This window comes from Dermacentor silvarum, chromosome 2, assembly GCF_013339745.2.
Source record: "Dermacentor silvarum isolate Dsil-2018 chromosome 2, BIME_Dsil_1.4, whole genome shotgun sequence".
Lineage (NCBI taxonomy): Eukaryota > Metazoa > Arthropoda > Arachnida > Ixodida > Ixodidae > Dermacentor > Dermacentor silvarum.
In genome coordinates, this window is record NC_051155.1 from 129,224,130 (window position 1) to 129,244,055 (window position 19,926).

Sequence of the window (19,926 nt, forward strand, 5' to 3'; positions counted from 1 at the left end):
ACCATTTCAGCACTCTATCTTCTACTATCGTTTTCACACATGAACCATTGATGCTTATCTGAAGACGACGAAATTAAATTTGTCCACACCAGTTGAATGACATTAAAAAGCCTTCCATCTAAACAAATTCCCTTACACCATCATAAAATAATACGCCACAAGGTTCGAGAGAGAGAGAATAAACATCTTTATTAGGTAAGCTTTGGAGAGGCGTCCGCATTCCAGAATGCCTTGAGCTCGGACCGCGTCCGTCCTGGGTCCTCGCAATGAGCCGATCCTCGAGGGCGGAGCTGGCCAAGGCTCTCTCCCGAGCTCGTTGGTTTGATAAAGGGTCGGAGGATGTAATGGTGCCTGTCTGCAACCCCCTATTATGTGTCTGAGGGACCCGGGCTGAGCAGAAGCGGCATTGTAGAGAGAGATAGACAGGAGAAAAAAGGAAATGCAGGGAGGTTAACCAGAGGGGCATGTCCGGTTTGCTACCCTATCGCTGAGGAGAGAGGGGAGGGGGAGGTAAAGTGACAGGGAAGTAGAGATAGAGAAAATTGTGTAGGGGCTATGGGGTGATTTCTGGGTGGGTAGGGTGTAGGGGCGAGTAGGGTAGGGTAGAGCTCAGACGAATCGCTCCTGGTCTCTAGGTAGTGACCTGTGTGGAGGTGCGCATGTTCTGCGAGTTAGCTTGTAGTGTTGAGTGATGTCTTGGTACCAGACTAGAGGGTGCATGCGCTCGGGTTCAGATTCCTCGGCGTCCGCTCGGTAGGTCAATTGCGTGGTGCACTGGGTGCATGTTGCGAGGTAGGGGAGGTACGGTGATGTTGCTCCGGATGGCCTGGGTTGAGCTCACAGTCTGAGGCGGCGGATGGCTGAGCGGGGCAGAGAGCCCCAGGCGTAAGAGGATGGACTTCCCCGCTTCCGTAACCGCCAGCCTTGTTCACTGGCTGGAAAAATGTGCCTCGATCAGCTCCTCAGCCGTGTTGTGCACTCCTAGTCAGGGACAGGGGATAACATTGCGCCCTGTGGTGTGCCGCGCCCAACCAGTAGGAAGGGGTTTGTGACTTGGTCCCCGACCTTTATGATGATTTTCTATTCGAGAGGAAATCTATGATATAGTAATATGTCCTGGCCTAACAGCCCAGCATGTTTAGCCTCTGTAAAATTGCTGTATGCTTGACGTTATCGAAGTCCCCTTTAAGATCTAGGGCGAAGTTAGTGGTGGGGGAGTTGCGTGTCGCTGGTACAATCACCTCCTCTTTCAGCATAAGTGGGATGTCTTGTGTTGAAAGGTGTGGACAAAATCCTATCATGTTATTGGAAGTTTGCCCGAGTCCTCCAGGAATGGTTGTTTCCGGTTGAGAACGATGTGCTCTAGGAGCTTTCCTACGTAAGAAGTGAGGGAGATCGGACGTAAGTTCTCAATGGCTGGTGCTTGCCTGGCTTCGGTATGAGACGAACCTCCGCCATTTTCCAGTCCTCGGGATGGTTTCCTTCCCTCCATACTTTGTTAAGATGAGCGGTAAGCTCGGGTATCGAGGGGTTGTCAAGATTGACAAGTGCCTTATTGGTGATTTGGCCCATTCCCGAGGCTGCGTAGCGTCTCATGCCCATTATCGCTGCTGTTACTTCATGTAGATGCATTTCCTCATCTAGGAGCTTGTTTGGGGTGCCGGTGTAGGGTGGCAGAGGCTCCGATGGCTGTGTGGGGAAGTACCGGGATTTGAGAGTCAAAACGAGGTCCACCTCGTTCCCTGGAAATTGGCGGATTACTGGGGCCATATTACGGTGGGATTCCGTTTTGCTGCTGGGCGGGTTGATTAGGTACCTAAATAACTTCCCCGTCTTGGAAATACTCAGTCTTCTTCTCAAGCTGTCACAGATGGATAGCCAATTTTTACGGCATAGCGTGGTATAGCGTATTCCGCATCCTCTTGTGTGAGTAGTGCGATTCGCCTCTTGAGGTTGCGATTTAATCTTTGCCTTTTCCAATGCTTCAGCAGGCTACGCCGGGCCTTCAACATGTGGAGCAAGCGAGCGTCGATGCAAGGAGTGGTGGTGGATTCTTCAAGCATTTTGGTGTCGGCTTCACATCCTGGTGAAGCTGAGTGATCCAGTCCTTAATTGACTGAAACTGCTGGCTGTGTTCCTTTGTAGCTCTTTGTTCTCTTATCTCCCGCAGCTTGGGCGAATCCGTGAGGCGAGCAGTGCCTATTCTGGCTTTGTATTCAAGCCCATGGAGAGTGGTGGCAATAGCATCGCGTGGTCGCTGCCTAAGTACGCCTCCAGTTTGGTCCAGCAAGCTTGCAGATATTTCTGGGGAAGCTTAAGTCGAGGTTTGTGTCTCTTGTAACACTTGTGCCGAGCCTCGTTGTATTCCTTGGATCGTTGACGATCCAAGGCAAGCGGTTCGGATTGTTGGAGTTGGTGTTGAACGGCTACTAGCTTATTACTATGAAGGCTGCCACCAGTGTCGGTGCTATACGTGACGTATCCGAGTAGGCGGACGTGTGTGTTTGTCTCTTGCAGTTGATGATTTCAGGTGGTATTGTTGATGTAGCGATATACTGTATCAGTGATCTATACTTGTTCTTGTATCCCCAGAAATTCCACTGTCATTTCGCCTGGGGAGCACCCGCGCTTACGGCATATACGTTGAGGAGTTGCCATTTTGGTTATCAGGGGGGGGGGGGGTGATACGGGCACGAGGTGGGGTTCTGGTGAGCCTAGAGAATCTGGCAAATCTGGTAGGGTCTGGCGAGTTCTTTTCTTGGGGCGCCAATTCTGACGCGCTTCCAGTGCTAGTATGCGTTCCTCTAATTTCATGATGCGTTCCGTCATCTGAGTATCATCTCATCGTCATCTGAGTGTCATCTGAGCGTCATCCCAGTGTTGTCGAGTTGCGAATTGTTGTTGTGCCGCTGACTGCTGTATAGGTGTGAGTTGTTATTGCATAGTAGCTTGTAGGGATAGGTTGAAGGCTATGAATGATCTTTGCTACTATCTCCTCTTCTTTTGGGGAGTGGAATATTGGACGGGTATGACGCCCTACGGTGTAGTGGGCTGCGTGGTTGCTCGTTCCGGTGTCGGATTAGAAGTGACTGTGTGGACTGGCTGCTCATCCCGTTGCCGCTTCTCCTCGGGTGAGGTTGAAGTGTTTTGTGCAGCGGTAGTGCTATTTCTTCCTAACAATTCATCTTCTTTAAGTGCTACGAACTCTGCGTGTACGTTAGTGATTTCTGCTTTGAGTGTTGCGTTCTCTTCAGTGAGACGCTTAGTTTGGGCGTGTGCCTGTGCCAACTCTGTCAACAATGACGGGGGGGGGGGGGGTGGACGAGCTTTGGGAGAAACAACCTGTGCCCAGCTCACCTGCAGCGTGACCTGCGCAGCTCCCTTGCTTCCCCTCCTGTCACTTATGGGACGACCATGGCTCGAGGTCCTGCCATAGGATAGCGTCCATCGTCGCGAGGTCCTGCGCCTGGAACCAGAACCGGAACGAAGCCTAGAACTGCTCCTCCCCAGGACAGTTCCGTGTCGTTCCGGGGACCGCGACTTGCGGGATGCTTAGCCCTCGCCACGTGGCCTCGGAGACGAGGAGCTTGCTCTGAGGGCCTGCTGCGGTTTCTGGTGGTTGACTGGTGGCAGGAACTTTTTGGGGCTGGTTTTGGTTACCGACGGGTGATTCCCGCCGCACAGAGAGCACTTAGAGTGGCACTGGTGCTGCTCCGTTGCTAGCGAAGTGCCGCACTTCCTGCACTTGGGTGTGGAGGGGGGCTGCGGGCAGACGTCCTCTCTGTGGCCTGTCTCGTTGCAGGTTCGGCAGTGTCGCACGGTCCTCTTGTAGAGGTAGCACCGCTGAAGAAGGCCCGGAAATTCGATGTATTATGGTGCTGTTTTTTCCAGGCATGTGATCACCATGGTTGTTGTTTCCCAGTCTTCTACATGTTAGTGCCTCGTATCCGGGAGATTCAATTCGCTTAAGTAACATTTCGGGCCTGGTGTCATGATCAGTGTTGCATATCACCCTTTTGCACAAATTGCCGGGGGATATTCCGTATGATGCAATATCATATGTTGCACCAATTGTTATAGCCTGCCTTTTGCTAAGTGTTGAGGCAGTAGCTTCTGAGGCAGTGCTCAGAACAAGGATATCTTTGTTTTCGTCTATGCGTATTTTAATGCCGGTGAAGCAGATTTGTAGCTTAGCCTGATTTGTGTTGGCGTCCACTAACTTCTCTGGGCGCACCTTGTTTAGCTGCAGGCCGTTCCGCGGACGAACCACCAACTTTTAATCGTCGGCAGGTATGGAGGGTAGGGGGGGGGGGGGGGGGGTTGTCGGGGCTTGCGCATCACCTGTTCGGCTTTGGCAGAGAACGGGCTTCGGTGGCGTTCGGGATAATTGGGGCGTAGTCGAGCGTGGCTTCAGCCGACGACAATGGGCACAACTGGTCACATTGATCCAAGGCTCATTGCCTTCTTTGTTCTCCTCAGCGGCCGGAGGAAGTCCTTGCGATTCGCGAATTTTCATGTCCCCTCCGAGGCCCCGGTGGACGATTGGTGGGATTTGTCGGCGTCGGCATTGAGCAGCGCCTTCGCCATCTACAGCAGGTGCGGTGGCCGAAGACTTTGCTAGGCCTCGCCCCTAGCATAGTGGGTTCAGCTGGGGCGGCCCCGCTTGGAAACCTTATGTGACTGTGAAATGCAAAATATAGCGCTTACACCCTCAAGTTCAGTGTCAACGTGCCCTGGCTAACTTCAGACACAGTATGGTTACGTAGAATCTAGAGGCTGAGGTGATTTCGCCGAAAATGTGGCTTCTGTCCCCACAAGGTTCGAATCATTCTTACGCCCCTAGCGGTCGCTGGGTGGATGTTATAAGGCAATTTCACCAATTTTCCCATATATTCACCAAAACAAACTTTATGCCACTCTTGCAGAAAGGCCTGCCGTAACGTACCATCTCAGAACACGTAGAAAATTAGTACCTATTACTTGAACTAATTACGGGAAGCGGAAATTAACCTTTCATGCACCATTTGTTATCAATAAAACCTTACTAGATGTGGAATTCTTGACATCAGCAAAGGTGTGTAATAAAAAGAATATAAAACAATATTTGAGTGAATATCGGATATAGTACTCGCTGTGGAATTCTCTGTGGGACAAGTTTTTGATCTGTGATAATTTATATGTATAAATATTAATCTATTGTCTTGATGCATCATCATAGTTGTTTTATATGTACAAAGCGATTGCATTTCTGTTATATTATATCAAGTCATGTGAATGATCTACACATGTGTTTTGTTGCTGTATATGTACTGGATGCATGTGCTGCTGGCTGTAACAGGGAGCCAAGGCCCCGTCAGGCCTACCGCCTTTTGCCTTGGCTTGCCCTTTCATTTGAAAGCAATGAACACTGAAATCAAATCAAAGAATTTTTTTTTCATAGCCCAGTGAGCAAGGCCACGTAAACGCTGCACCGAGTTATTTCATGTTAATTAATTTGAATCCAATAATTCCAGCCGCCATTGCAGAGACATCTACAAATATCTTAAGCTCCAGAGTACTCCACGAGACATTAAGGAACCATGTAGACTTACCAAGAAATACTTTACGAGAAATATCAGTGATAGCGCATTGACGAAAAACCTCATAGTGGGCTTCAAATCGTGCATCACCTCCCACAAAATAAAAAAAAACGGAGCCAGTGTGTTCAAAAAGTATATGATGAGAACTTCAAACAAACCCAGAACATGAGCGACTCAGCAGAACTCGCCGAAATAAGTTTGAGAACATAGGTATGTCCTTACATTACCGAATGTCTGGTTGTATCATGCAGAATCTTTGGTAAAAATAATGTAAGCACTCGCGTAAGGTTGAACAAAATGAACGTATTATTGACGTCTCGGGGCCCCTAAGGGTCCCTTGTTCACAATTATTAGCAAGGTGAGAGAATATTTGTTCACTAGGTGGCACAGAACGCGCGTGTACATCTTGGGAAGATTATACCCTCCATCCGTTTATCAGATGTCTGGTCAATTCAATGTATGAAGACTGTAATAGCAGAGTGTAGTAGTTTCTCTGTCGTGATTCCATCAGCTATATAGGTATGGCGGTACCTACTCCTCCTTACGTCTTTCTCGTCTTGATTACCGAATGTCTGGTTGTAGTTCCCGATCATGCAGACACATCTTTGGTAAAAATAATGTAAGCACTCGCGTAAGTGCGGAGACAAGACAAACTGCGCCTCCCGCGTCTTGTTCGTTGAACAAATGAACGTATTATTGACGTCTCGGGGTCCCCAGTCCAAGCCGTGGAGATGACTCAGCAGTGAGCCGTGCCTTGTCGAGACGCCTATCACGAGTGAAATTACTGCGGTAGCAGCCAGGTGAGAGAAGCGTATGGAGCCCTTGTCGCCTGCCCCTTGTTCACTACGCCCGAAGTGCCTTGCGTTTGGCCACAAGGATGCCTCCTCGGCTTGCGGTGCTCGGCGTCAGAACGCGCACGTGTACATCTTCGAAAGCGGGAACCTAACGGGTCCGACTGATTATACGCCTCGATAGAGCATCCGGTTCGCAGCATATCAGATGTCTGGTCACTAGGTGCACAGAACGCGCGTGTACATCTTGGGAAGATTATACCCTCCATCCGGTTTATCAGATGTCTGGTCAATTCAATGTATGAAGACTGTAATAGCAGAGTGTAGTAGTTTCTCTGTCGTGATTCCATCAGCAAAATCCCAGTCAATGATGCCATTAGTAGAAATATGATGCTCCGACAAGACACTAGAGCGTGCGCTGGCCTTCGTGGCGTCATTGTGCGATTGAATACTTCTTTAAACGTTTCCAGTTCCGTATATACAAAGCGCATCGCAATTTTAGCACAGTAATTTTAGATTACCCCTAAAAGCCTTGGGATTTTTAAAAGGTCTTTCGCCAGTACGTGATATGGTCTTCGTTTTATGTCTACCACGTATGTACGAAGGATTCTCGCAAGTCCCTCGTTGTTTCTTTGCGCGTATACGTATATAGGTGGTGTCCGCGCGCCTATACGCATATATGCTTCTCCTTTAAAGCGAACCTTTATATGGCTAGACGAAACGAAGAAACGTCGGTTAGTCGCCTGTCCTGCGAAAACTATCATCATCAGCATTGGCTCGAGCGTCGTCATCTTCTTCCACAGCTGGCTCGTTGGCGCCCCTCGGGTTGCGCTCGCGCTCGTTCTCGGCAGGAGCTCGAGCCACTGCTCCCGCCTTCATCGTCGTCATCGTCTGCATCCACAGCTAGGCTGCGTTGCCGCTCATCATTCCAGCGTATAATTTCACTTCTGTCGTCGTAATGGGGAGGTCACGTTTACGGGAGTATTATCATTGCTTAAGCGCGTATGAGCCATTCATTGTCTTACGTGACAAACAGATTTAATTTTGAAGCAATTTCATTTCGAAGAATCGCAAGCGGCAATGGCGGGCGAATGCTGCTAACCACGCAGCCGAGCTAAATCGTGACATCAAACGCAAGCGACAACGGCGGACTGCGAGTGGCATCGTTTTATCCGTCGCTGCCCATCATGTGTGTAACCTCGTTAAGAAGCACAAAGACGTAACCAATAATAGAGAAAGACTTTAATGAACCGTCGGGATTAACCCAGTCATAAACACCGGGGCCGCACGTTTTAGTTTCGCTGGTTAACCATCTGTACGGAGTGCGTGGGCGCTGATTTTTCCTGTACTGTCTCACGGTCAGCAACTAAAGACCACAGTCTTTGCGTCACTTTACTTTCGCACGGAACTTGCAGCAGAGCCCTCTCACCCTGTGACGAGGGAAGTCCAGCGAAGCTGGCGCTCTGGTGGCATTTGCTATGTTGGGGTTTAGCCTTATTGGAGATTTGCTACGTCGAATTTGGCTACAAAATGGTAAGCCGACCTCTTCGCTACGTACTAGGGAAAGAGGCTTCGGTGCCGGCCCTGAGTAGCACAATGGGTTATTCTTTAACACTTAGACGATTGCTATACAATGGCCGGCTCTGAAAAAAATGGCTCGGCGTCCACGGGCGGCAGCGTTCCTTGCGCGTTCCTCGTGCTTTTGGGCGACGTTCCCAGACAAGAGTCCTTGACAATGAGAAGGAGACTGGCTGACTCCTTATTGCTCGTGCTGCTGGAGCCAATCGCGACAACCGAAGTGTACAGTCCGCTAGGTGGACTCTTACAGAGTACCCCCCCCCCCCCCCATAGCTCCATATATACAACCAACGCTAACGCGAACTCCTCTCAAGCCCCAACCAGACGTACGCGTTGGAAAGCGTACGCACGCGGCGCTCACTCGACGTGGTGGTGGTGAAAACATTTATTTTAGGAAAATACAAGAGTTGACCCCCGAAGGGGGGACACCTAAGTGGACTCCCTAGTCCGGGATTCCATTGGAGATGGCCGCCGCTCGGGCACGCGCTACCAGGGCGCGCTGAGCGCACAAGGTAGAGCAGCTGAGCAGGGTCTCCTCCCAGGCCTCTCGTGTGGGAACGGGAAAAGGGGGGAGAGAGGAAAAGAGAAAGAGGGGCATGCTGCAACCATGTGGTAGGTGTCGGCCAGGACCCCACAATGGCGACAGTGCCCACTTGTATTAGGCAAAAAATGGCGAGCCACGGCAGGACACAACAGGGTCTGTAAGCGGCGCAGGGTTCGCTCATCGGCCTTAGACAAACCCCGGACCGGGGCCGGAAAAAGCCGACGACCATCGCGGTAATAGGTCAAGATTTCTCGAAACGATGTGAGCAACTGGGTTGCAGGATCAGGCCAGGGGGAGAAGGGGTAACGGCCCGGGGAAGAAGCGCGCGGGCGGCCGCATCGGCGGCCTCGTTACCAGGAAGACCCTCGTGTCCCGGGGACCAGACAAGTCGGACGGGGTGAGGTACGAAGCGCCAGGAGGCGGCCCGGAGTAGGTGAGCCGCGAGGGGCGAGACGGAACCGGCAAGGTATCGGGAGCAGGCAGAGCGCGAGTCCGAGATGATGACCCTTGCGTTGGGGTGGGAGGCCGCCAAGGCAATGGCCACCTCCTCCGCCTGAGTTGAAGTAGAGGCCCGAAAGGAGAGGCCATCAATCGTGTTTCCCTCGTGGATCACGGAAACCGAAAAGTAGCCAGAGGGGGAAGGACCCGCGACATCCACATAGAAGACACCGGGGCGAGATCCGTGTTGGGATGTAATGGCACGAACACGAGCGGCCCGACGACCAGGGTGGGAGACAGTATCCATATTACGAGGGAGAGGGGCAACCCAGAGTTTCTGGCGCCAAGAGTCGGGAATCCGATCGGGGGGCGCTGGAGGAAGAATAGGTTGAAGAGCAAGGCGCGCAAGCAGACGGCGCCCAGGAGACGTCTGAGACAGGCGACCAAGTTGGTTAACGAGGTGAGCCTCCCGAAGCTCCGAGTAGGAGTTGTGCACCCCCAAAGCCGCAAAACGACGGTTGGAAGTGGACACCGGGAGGTCCAGAGCACGCTTATGCACAGACCGGATGAGGGCATCCAGCTGGGCCTCGAGTGGCGAACGAGACGGAGGTAGGGGCTGCGTACATGATCCGACTGATGACGAACGCTTGGGCCAAAGGAAGGGCATCCTGCCCTCGCAGACCGCCACGTTTCGTAGACACCCGACGAATCATGCGGCTCACCTGCTCCCCCGTACGGCGGAGGCGGGTAAGGGTAGAGCCCGGGTTGAGAGAGGACGAAATAAAAAGTCCCAGAACACGGAGCTCGGTGACCACGGGGATGGGACCCGAGGGCAAGGAGAGCCGGGGTGGGGGTAAAGAGGAAAGAGAAAGAAGTGCCGATTTCTGCGGGGCGCACTCCAGACCACAAGAGGTGGCGTAAGTGTCCACTATAGAAGCAGCCTGTTGAAGACGCTGCTCGATTTGAGCGGGGTTGCCAGAATTAGTCCAGACGGTGATGTCATCCGCGTAAAGTGCGTGTTGGATACCCTCCACCTGGGCCAGAAGAGCAGGAAGGCGTAGCATGGCCAGATTAAAGGGTAGCGGAGAGAGAACCGCTCCCTGAGGTGTGCCCCGCGTGCCCATGGGGTACGGCCCGTGTTCAGAGTCATCGACGCGGATGAAGGCAGAGCGGTGAGAAAGGAAAGCGCGGATGTATGCGAACGCTTTTGAGCCGCAATGTGTCGTGTTGAGATTGGCGAGGATACTACTATGTGTGACGTTGTCAAATGCGCCGCACAGGTCGAGCGCAAGAATGGCTTTGTCGTTGTGGCGCATAGTAGTAGGATCAATAATGTCGCGGTGAAGCTGGAGGAGGACGTCTTGCGCGGACAGATGCGGGCGGAAGCCGCACACTGTGTCCGCTAAGGTCCCCTCCCGCTCCAGGTAGGCGGAAAGGCGATCCCTAACCATCGCTTCCATGAGTTTCCCTACACAAGAGGTGAGAGAAATGGGGCGGAGGGCCTCGATGTGAACGGGGTTGCCAGGTTTGGGTATAAATGTAACGAGAGAGGTGGTCCATTCTGTGGGTAGGGGGCACCCATCCCAGACAGAATTCATGAGGTGAAGAAGGGAGAGATAGGCCGAGTCGGGAAGGTTAGCCAGCAGGGTGACCGTGATGCCATCGCGACCCGGGGCCGTACCCCGTCTGATTTTGACCAACGCAGCCCGAAGGTCAGGCAGCGTGAAGGGAGCATCAAGCTCAGGGTTGGGACGGCCCGAGTACTGATACTCCGGCCCAACCAGGTCCACCGTGCGACAGAGGTACCGGTCGCGCAGCTTGTCCGCGAGCTGAGCCAAGGTGCCAGGGAACCCGTGCAGAGCGCGGCGCAGTTGTCGTTGTGTTTCCCCTCGCGTGGAAGAGGGATCCAGAAGGCTCCGAAAGAGGCGCCACGTCCCCCTGGAACCCATCTGACCTGCGGCCTTCGTGCAGGTTTCGACCCAGTTTGTATCACTGAGGTGAGCAGCATAAGCAGCCGCTTCCTCTGTGAGGGCAGCAATGCGTGCTTTGAGCTTGCGATTCAACTTGTGGCGACGCCAGTGGCGCAAGAGGCCGCGGCGAGCGTCCCAAAGGTGGAGAAGGTGCGGGTCCACGGCGGGAGCAGCCTGAGTTGTCTGTATGACACGGGTGTGAGAGCGTTGAGTCGAGAGGGCATGGGCGGCCCAGGCGGAGTACCCGTCGGGGGAGGACAGGGGAAGGAAAGGCTGGGTTCGAAAAGCAGGCCGGTCCGTGAGGCGGGCCGTACCCCATGTTTCGCGCACTATCCGCGTGGAGAAGGCGATTCGCAGCAGACAGTAGTCGCTACCAAGAGACTCCTCGAGGTTCTCCCAAGTAGCGTCCCGGATATGTTTGGTGAGAGAGAGGTCCGGACACGTGTCACGAGTAACCGAGTTGCCCCCCCCCCCCCCCCCGCGTGGGACAAGCCGGGTCCGTGAGCAACGTGAGACCGAGCGTGGAGATAAGCTCCGTGAGCTTACGGCCCCGGGCCTTCTGATAGTGGTAGCCCCAGTGCAGACTGGGGGCATTGAAGTCCCCAACAATGACCAGGGGGTCACGAGCAGCGGTGTTAAGGGCGCGATAAAAGAGTTCCGAGAAGGTGACGCGCGGAAGATGAGGAGGGCAATAGACATTAAGAGCATGAATTGGGGGATCACGGCGCCGCGAGGGGAGCACCGTAACCATGGAGTAATCGTGTTGGAGGGTGAGATCGAGATCGACTTGCACCGCTGTATAAGATTTGTGGACGAGGATACTGGTCGTCGGGCCCCCTGAGTAAGAACAGTAGCTAGAAAGAGAAGGATTGAGACCAGCCTCCTGGAGAGCCAGGACGGCCGGCAGAGAGCCCCGGGATTGAAGGAAGAGGAGTAGGTGAGAGCGCTTCTGCCTATTCCCGAAACCGCGACAGTTCCACTGGATGAGCTCGAATTGTGACGAAGGTGAGGAGCTCGAGGAGGGCACCGCCATAGTGAAAGAGATGAGTTAGGGGTCATCCTCCATCGCCTGGGCCGACACCAGGACCGGGTCCGGTACTGGAGGAGCAGGAGAGGGAGGAATGAGTACCGGGTTGAAGGGGGTGTTAGCGGTCCCAGTGAGTTTGCGGCGGCGCGGGTGGCGTTGGGAGACGCCGAGCGCGAGCGCGACTTTTTGAACCTGAATTGAGAGCACGCCCATATCTGGACGGCCTTGAGAACCTCAGCTGTAATTTTTGGCACGATGGTCTCTCCGATGCGTTGAATGACCAGATCGGGTAGGGCTCGTAGTGCACGCTCCATGGTAAGGCTGCGTTGTTCGAGACCCATGAGACGGTCTTGAATGGGAAGAGTAGTATCGATCGGAGGAAGATCATCCAGGGGGACCTGAATTGGGGGAAGGGCCGAGGAGAGATCTTGCGAGACCGCGGCGGCGACTGCCCGAGTTTGCGGGTGCTCCTGGGAGGGAGGCCCGGGGAAAGAAGAAGAACTGGGGTTGGGATGGGGGGAAACGGCCACTGAGGCAAGTGGAAGGGCCGACTTGGGTTAGGGGGGGAAGGAGTTGGGAGCGAAGGGACTCGAGTTGCTAGGCCAGAGCAGCGACCTGGCGCTGAAGCTCGGAGTTCTGCCGCTGGATAGTAAGTTCAAGCGGGGTGGGGGCAGCGGAGGGAATGGAGGGGAGAGGCCTGAAGGCAACCCCTGCCCAGCTACTCACCTGAGGTGGAGCCGCGAGTGGCGGGAAGTGTTCCGGAGTAGCCGGGAGCCGGACTTGGGTTGAGTTAAGGGCGCGTGGCCTTGATGGGGAGTACGAGGTGGTGGCGAGGCCGGGTGGCAGAAGACCGGCTGGGAGGGCTTGATAGGCTTACGGTACTTGCCGGGGCAGCACCGTGCCCCGGTTTCGTGCGGCCCGGTGCACAGGATGCAGCGGGGTTGGCAGTCATGTTGAGCAAGGCCCTCAGGCGTGGTAGGCACCTGGGAGCCGCAGCGGGAGCAGAAGCCCGGTTTGGGGCTGGGGCAAGCCGTGGCCCTGTGGCCAATTGTGCAGCAGCAAGAACATACAGGAACCGTCTTCTTATAGAGGCGGACGTAGGCCACCTGGCAGCGGTAGAAGATGAAACGCGGGACCTTCGGGCCCTCGAAGGTCACAACCGCCACGTTGGAGTCCCCGAGTTTGCGGGCCGCGAGGATAGTGCCTTTCGGCCACTCCAGATTCGGCTTGATGCTCGAGGACGATGCAGCCGGGTCAATGTTGATGACGCCGCGGCAGATGTCCCCAGACGCCTTGGCGTGGCCCCGAAACGGGAGCTGCTGGTCCCCTACGGGTAGCATGATGTCACCAAGGGGTCGTTGAGCAATAGGGATCGAGGTGAGGCTGCACACCAGCACATTTTGGTCCCACACTGGCCACACGTGGAGGTCGGCGGCCGAGCAGTCCCCCAGAAAGGCACGCACCGCGTCACCAGCGCGTTCCGATGGGAGCACCGTCTTGAGATCAAATCAGGCACGCGGTTTGAGCCCAACGATGAGGTCGTCACGTCCTATGTGGGGCGTGTATCGCGGCCGCCAAGCAGGGTTACGTGGCGCCTGAGGAGGAGACGAGTTGGGAGCACCTCCTGGGAGAAGGTGCGTCGACATTCCCGCAAACGCCGGTTGCGAGGCAGCCGGCGTCCCCTTGAGCTTGGGCGTCTTGGGAGGGGACTTGCGTTGCTTGCGTTGCCAAAGTTGGATCATATCTTCAAGATACTCATGTTCGGTAGGGACATCCTGGTCCGCCGGGGTGACATCCATGGTAACCACTCGATGTGAGGTGGGATCGTAGCCCGTAACCGGGGTTGAAGCCGCCATCGCCGGGGAAGAAGCCCGGCGAGGCCCGTCGGCGCGCCGCAGCTGTTAGGCTACGCGCCCCCGAACGCTGGGAGAATCTCCAAAAGGGCCCGGAATTGGAGAAAAATGGTCCCACCGCGACGAAAGTGGGGTCCAAATGGAGCCCTGGGCTTGCAGAAGACGATGGTACCAAGCTTACGGGGATCTGTGGTGATGCACTGCAGTAGCCAAGGGGCATCTGCGGAGCTGAGGCGAAGTGCGTCCGTCGCCGCCGAACGCCCCTCACTCGACGTCACGTCGCGTCCGATAGGGGAAGAGGGCGCGCACCCAAACGATGCACGAGTTGCCGCGCGTCCCTGCGCCTTTCGTCGCGGCGAAGCAGTGTTGCTAGGTTGCCATGTTCAAGACAGCCTAGCCTTCGCTTAACGGCCACGTTAAGCAATGTATTAAAGATGGCAATAAAACAAACTAAGTTTTGACTTAACATGTATCTATATATTTATACATGTATCTATATGTATCTATACAAAGCACGCAGCTTGCCCGGGCTTGCCTGCACGCCGCGCGAAGAGTCGTTCCGGAAGTCGCGCTCGTTCGCCGTGGTCACGTCATAGGCGTGCTGTGGTCACGTGAGGAGCGTCGCGCGGGCGACGCGGTGGCAGCTTCCGGCGTAGGCGTCGGAAGCTGCCGAAAATTCTAGCAGTGGTATGGGTCCACGCCGCAACGCGCCCACACGCGACACAGTCTCCGCGCCTGACGCCGTACGCGCCCAGGCGCGATGCGGCGCGTGCGTACGCTTTCCAACGCGTACGTCTGGTTGGGGCTTCACACCCTACTCCTCCGCTGACCTACATTTTATTGCGATAGCAATTATATGAACACTCAAAAGCAGATTTCTGCCGTCGGCGTCGCCGTCACCGTCGCCGTGAGGTTCCGTATGACGTCAATGGAGATGAAATCGTCGCCGCGCGCCGAACGCTGTATGTGCGAGTGAAAGGGCGCGAGGGGCGCGCGCTTTCACGGGGAGTGAACGCACGGCGGAGAACAAATGCGCGTTCTGCGCCGTGCTTCCTTAAGGGCTGCAGAAGTAGGCGTCTCTTTCCTCCTTTACAATCACCATATATGTAGAGCAAACGCGCCTTCTTCCGACGCGCGAGAGGCCGTGGCCGAGGGGGAGGGAAGGGAGGCGACGTTTAGCTGCGGCACCAAGTGCCTATTTATATCAGAGGCTCCGGCAACAGTCACCAACGCCGCACGCATTTTGAGCGAACGCGGGCAAAACGCCGACGGCGTCGACAACAGTTCTGCGTGTTGTCGGTGCTGCTGCATGTCCAAGTTTATACAGCTGATAAAGCTAATATCATTGCTCCGTATAGCTCTCTACAAATTTGCTATCGCAATTGATGCTTCGCCTTTCAGGTGAAACTGCGACAACTTTTTCGTAGACAGGCAGGGGCCCGCAGAGAGCCGGCGGCACAGGCAGCCAAGGCCGCCAGGGCGGCGCGCATGCGCCGCAGTCGGAGAGCGAGGAGGAGGTGTTTATTATACATAAGGAAGAGACGCTTAATTCTGCAGCCCATAAGGGAGCACGGCGCAGCGTCGTAGGGGATAGGGGGAGTAGGAGGTAAAGAAAAAGAGAAGAGAGATAGTTCAGGGGGCTCGTCCGCACATGGGTTGGCAGCAGAGGCAGTAGGGACCGCCAAGGGCAGGTACGCTCAGCGGTATGCTGCTATCCCACTCGCCTCCACGAACTCCACGAGGCTACCACATACACGCACTGTCATGCATGACAGCCGCCTATCTCTCCCCTGCCTTCGGGCCGCTGTGCCGCGTTGTCCTCGCTTTCCTTCCATTCATCAGCGGCCCGGTCAAAAGACGCACGCGAAGCAGCCTGAAGGGCAAGATATAGTCCGGCGCAGTTAAGCAACGCCGGTGACAAGTGCACAATCTGCATACAGTCTGGCGTCACGGCGTAGCCGGCGTGCCCAGCTGCGTCGGGCGCGCTCAGCGCCGCCGGCGCGGAGATAGAACATGTTCTATTTCACGCGGCTGCCGCTAGGCCAGAATACGCTGCGCGCTATAGGGGCAGCGGGCAGAAGGCAAAATGGCGGCTTGCGGCGTCGTAGTGAAAGCGAGGCTGTGGCTTTCTCAACGTCCGTGGACGATGACAACGCAAGTCAGGATGTATGTACATGTTTCGCTTCCGCTTTTGACGTAGCCGACGCACTTAGCACTGGGAGTGTGATCTTCTGGCTGTCAGGACAAGTTAACGCCATGCCGTGCAGGCAGTCTAACAGCGCACGGAGCGAGACCTGTGTATAGGCTCCGCTCAGTGAAGTTTGCTGCGATTGCTGCGCCATCTGTCGCAGCGCCGCCAACAATAGTGAGATGGCCAAAGCGCGCGGGGGTATTCGTAGGCGCGGCGTCGATGGTGCTGTTCGGTCTTTTCTGGCGTTGAGACAATGTCATTCTTCAGCTCTACTAATGCTAATCCATCGACTGAAAGCGTGCGGAAAAGGAAGAGGAACAAGTGCCGGTACTGCTGCGTAAAAAACTACCACAGCCACGAAGGCCAGCCTGGCGTGAAATTATACCGATTTCCTGGCCGCCCGTGGGAGCAGGAACGACGAAAAAGATGGATTGTTGCTGTTCGAAGAGTTAAGTAATTGTGAAAACGGCATTTTCCTAGTGTCATTGTAACTATATGCTTTAAGGTCTAGCCAGGTCTAGGTGCTTGAGGTTCTGCAACTGTATTTGTGTGTTTAGCGCGGTTGGAAGTGTATGGAGCACGTTTTACACAGCAAGCTTGCGTAGCGCGAAATTTTACGGGCGAATTTGCGCCTCAAATGCTCTTGTAGGCTGCTTGCGAGTCTTTGTTGATTTGCTTGCATGCTTGCAGTCCGGTAATAAACTGTTAAATTGCGATTTTCTGTGATACTTTCAGCGAAGTAAGTAAACTCGGTTTGTGTTGATTTTGGGGGTAGTGATGGTGCGTGTAACATATAAACTTCAAGTGCCTTCACCAAGTGGCGCCCGCCGTGAGACTGCTCTAGGGTGCCTCGAGGCCCAGCGCCGCCGTCCAGAGTGGAGACAACCCCGCGGGCGCCGCCATATTGAGTCACACGAGCTGAGACTCAGCTACGCTTGCGTTCATAAATAGTGTTACTGGCGGCGCACTTCCAAGTGCTTTGCCTTGATGAGGATTTTTTTATCGGTATCGCATCTGCACATCTTTATAACCAATAGCCGTTAACTCGTCGAAAGTCCAAGACGTAAATGTATGGCGCCGGGAACATGCCCCAAGTTGCCTAATTCAATTACATTTAACATGCCGTGTGTATGTTTGAAATACGCACTATTTCTTTTGCGCTTCGATGCTTGGTATATAAGGTTTGCGACCCCCTGTGTGTGGAAGTTTTTCTTTTCGCTGTTGTATTTTGCTTTACACGTCACGCCTCCTTTACCGTAGCCAGCCACTCGCGCACGGCGGTTAGTTTCCCTTGCGTTGCGCGTGCTCTTCGCGTTTGTTGCAATTATTTGACGATATCTACGCGCAATATTGCTTTTTTTGCCCACAGAACTGTGTGCAGACAGGATTAAGCTGGTGTAAAAATAACTGTGATGTGAAAATAAGGTTTAGTTAGTGCTGTAGAGAAACATGTAACGTAACTTGTCTGTGTCAATCTTGCGTAGTACACACAAGAAACCAAACGATGCACAAAATACATTTACTTATAATGTCTAGTACAGTCAATCATGAAAGATATATGTACATGAAAAATTATATGTACTGTGTGGCGCCTGAAGGTTATGTTGAAAGACGAGATAAAAAAAATTCGCAAGGTAGGCGCGACACACAATTCGGGATAGTGAGAGTTTTTTTTTAATTCATTCATTACATGGGGGGGGGGGGGGGGCGTTGAAGCGAGTACATCAACCTTATTACACAGAATATAAATCGAAAACAAGAATGCAAACAAGTAAACGCAACCGCGGGTAATATTAATCAAGATATCCAGCCAGAATACATCAGCTACCATCGAATACGTCGCATCAGCCAAACACATCGATGGCGAGTACAGAACATTTTATAATAACCATTAGAACACTGATAACTATATTGAAAAAATAAACAACACTGCATACATATTGCGTACAAAAACCGCAAATGAAACTAAGACAGTCAAATACAGATTAGCAATGTTTTTCACTTCGAAAATATAGTCCATGATGATGTAGGGCTGTTGACTAACAGACGGCGCCCACCCTGTCGATTTCCCTCGTACTGGTCCTCTTCAAAGTGTTTCTAATTAGAAGTAAACCAACAAAAGTGATTATTGATATGAAAAGTTGCCTTGTAAATACAGAGAACCCATTACAGTGCTTAAATATAAATTTTCGCAGAAGTAATGCTGTATTACCTCGCTTCACACGTTTCGAAGAAATGCACAGGCTACAACAGACACCATGCCAGAAAGCGCCGAAACATTTTGGTCCCATGATGCCCCTTAACTCTACTACACCTGGGCATACCGTGCACAGGCATTTAAAGACCGTCACAGTACCCACTACGATCGGGAATGAGCACGAATGACCATCGGCTTACGAGCACCACGCTACAAATATATTCGTATAAAAAATCAGCTATGTAACGTAACAACCTGAGATCCGCAAGATATCTGCTGAGAATATAGAAAATCACAATGCTTCGCTTGCCACGTACACAACAGCCGCTCTCCCCAGAAGAAGCACTGCGTTCTTTAGTCCCAAATAAACAGTAGCGAAAAAAGAAACTGAGGAAAAAAGAAAAAAGAAGAAGAAACAAGAGACACACGATGTGTGCTTCCCGTGAAAAAGTAAAATAGGTGGTTTACATGACGATTTGTAGCTAATGTAAGGCTATTTCGCGGCGAAGCATTTTCGTCAGTTCTTAAAATAAGGGTACTACTCGCATAGACTGCGCTGATCAAAACGGCAAAAGCCTATGCGACGCGCGCTCGCATAACCATAGGCTACTCAGCATCGGTGCAGTGCTTAGTTTGTGAGCGAACGTAGGTACGTGAGCGAGGATCAGAGAATACTTTCTTATTTATGACAAACACGATGCTATAGTCTAAACTTTCTTGACACTTACCTCGCAAATGTAGGAGTTATCCGTTGCCTTCCAGTGATACCGCTTTACTTGGGCTTCTCATCTCTTCCTTCGCTCTGGGTCCCGGGGGAAGCGTAAACAACGTAGCCCTTTACGCGTCGATCCGGTGCCCTTGGGAACACAACAGCCCGTCATGTCGACTCGATGCACTTGACAAGCTTGTCATTCATGCGGCTGAACACTGTCCAGCAAGTAGAAGCGTCAGCGAAGCATCCGCGCGCACTGTGTCTCGAACTAAGCGCCGGCACCAAGCACTCGCAACCGCTCGCTGTGACTCAAGATGGCGTCGCAGCGAGAAAGCGGCGGCGCGGGTGCGGTCAAAGGTTGGCACCACCCTGAACGGCGGCGCTGGCATCGAGGCACCCTAGACTGCTCTCTCTCGTCAGCGCTTTGTGGCGTTTTTGCCTCGTTTACCGTCTCGTGAAGTAGTCATTCGGTTACTGCATGTCCGCTCTTGCTTGCGGCCGCATGCATAGGACACTGTGTCGTCAGTATGAACTGCGTAGTATTCGCAATCATGCTCCTCTTGTTTTCTTCGGCGAGAATGACGGCTCGCCGTGGATGCCGAAGCTGACGAGCAGGATATGCTCCAAACACTTCGTGAACGGCGGAGTAGTTAATAAAGAAAAAATCAACACCTATAAACGCTTCATTTATAGATTTGCAAAAATGCGTTTCTGCGCACGTCGGCTACGAAATAAACGAAATACTGTAAATAGCAAAGCTGCAGTTGGACATTTCTGTGACCACGCACCGGAATACCTGGCAGCGTAGCAAAAACGACGTGTAATCAGCGAATGTCGATTTGGGACTGTTCTCACTCAAAAAACGTCGCGGTAGCATAATCTTGGTTTGAGCTAGTTGCAATGCGCCGCAAGATCCCGTTCTTTTGTTTGTTCTTCGTCTTCGTTTAACTTGCACCGCAGATTTTCCTCCAATAAGTCGTGGTAGCGTGTGCGCTTCCGCTTATGCGTCAAAACCACTTGCTGATATACAAATGCATGCATGTTCT

The 19,926-nt window shown here is 53.2% G+C and overlaps 1 protein-coding gene across 1 annotated transcript in view; it reads left to right on the forward strand.

Annotated features, from left to right (window-relative positions):
• LOC125943527 (uncharacterized) overlaps positions 1-19,926 on the forward strand; it is a 67,895-nt gene that overhangs the window by 18,746 nt on the left and 29,223 nt on the right. The window lies entirely within an intron of this gene.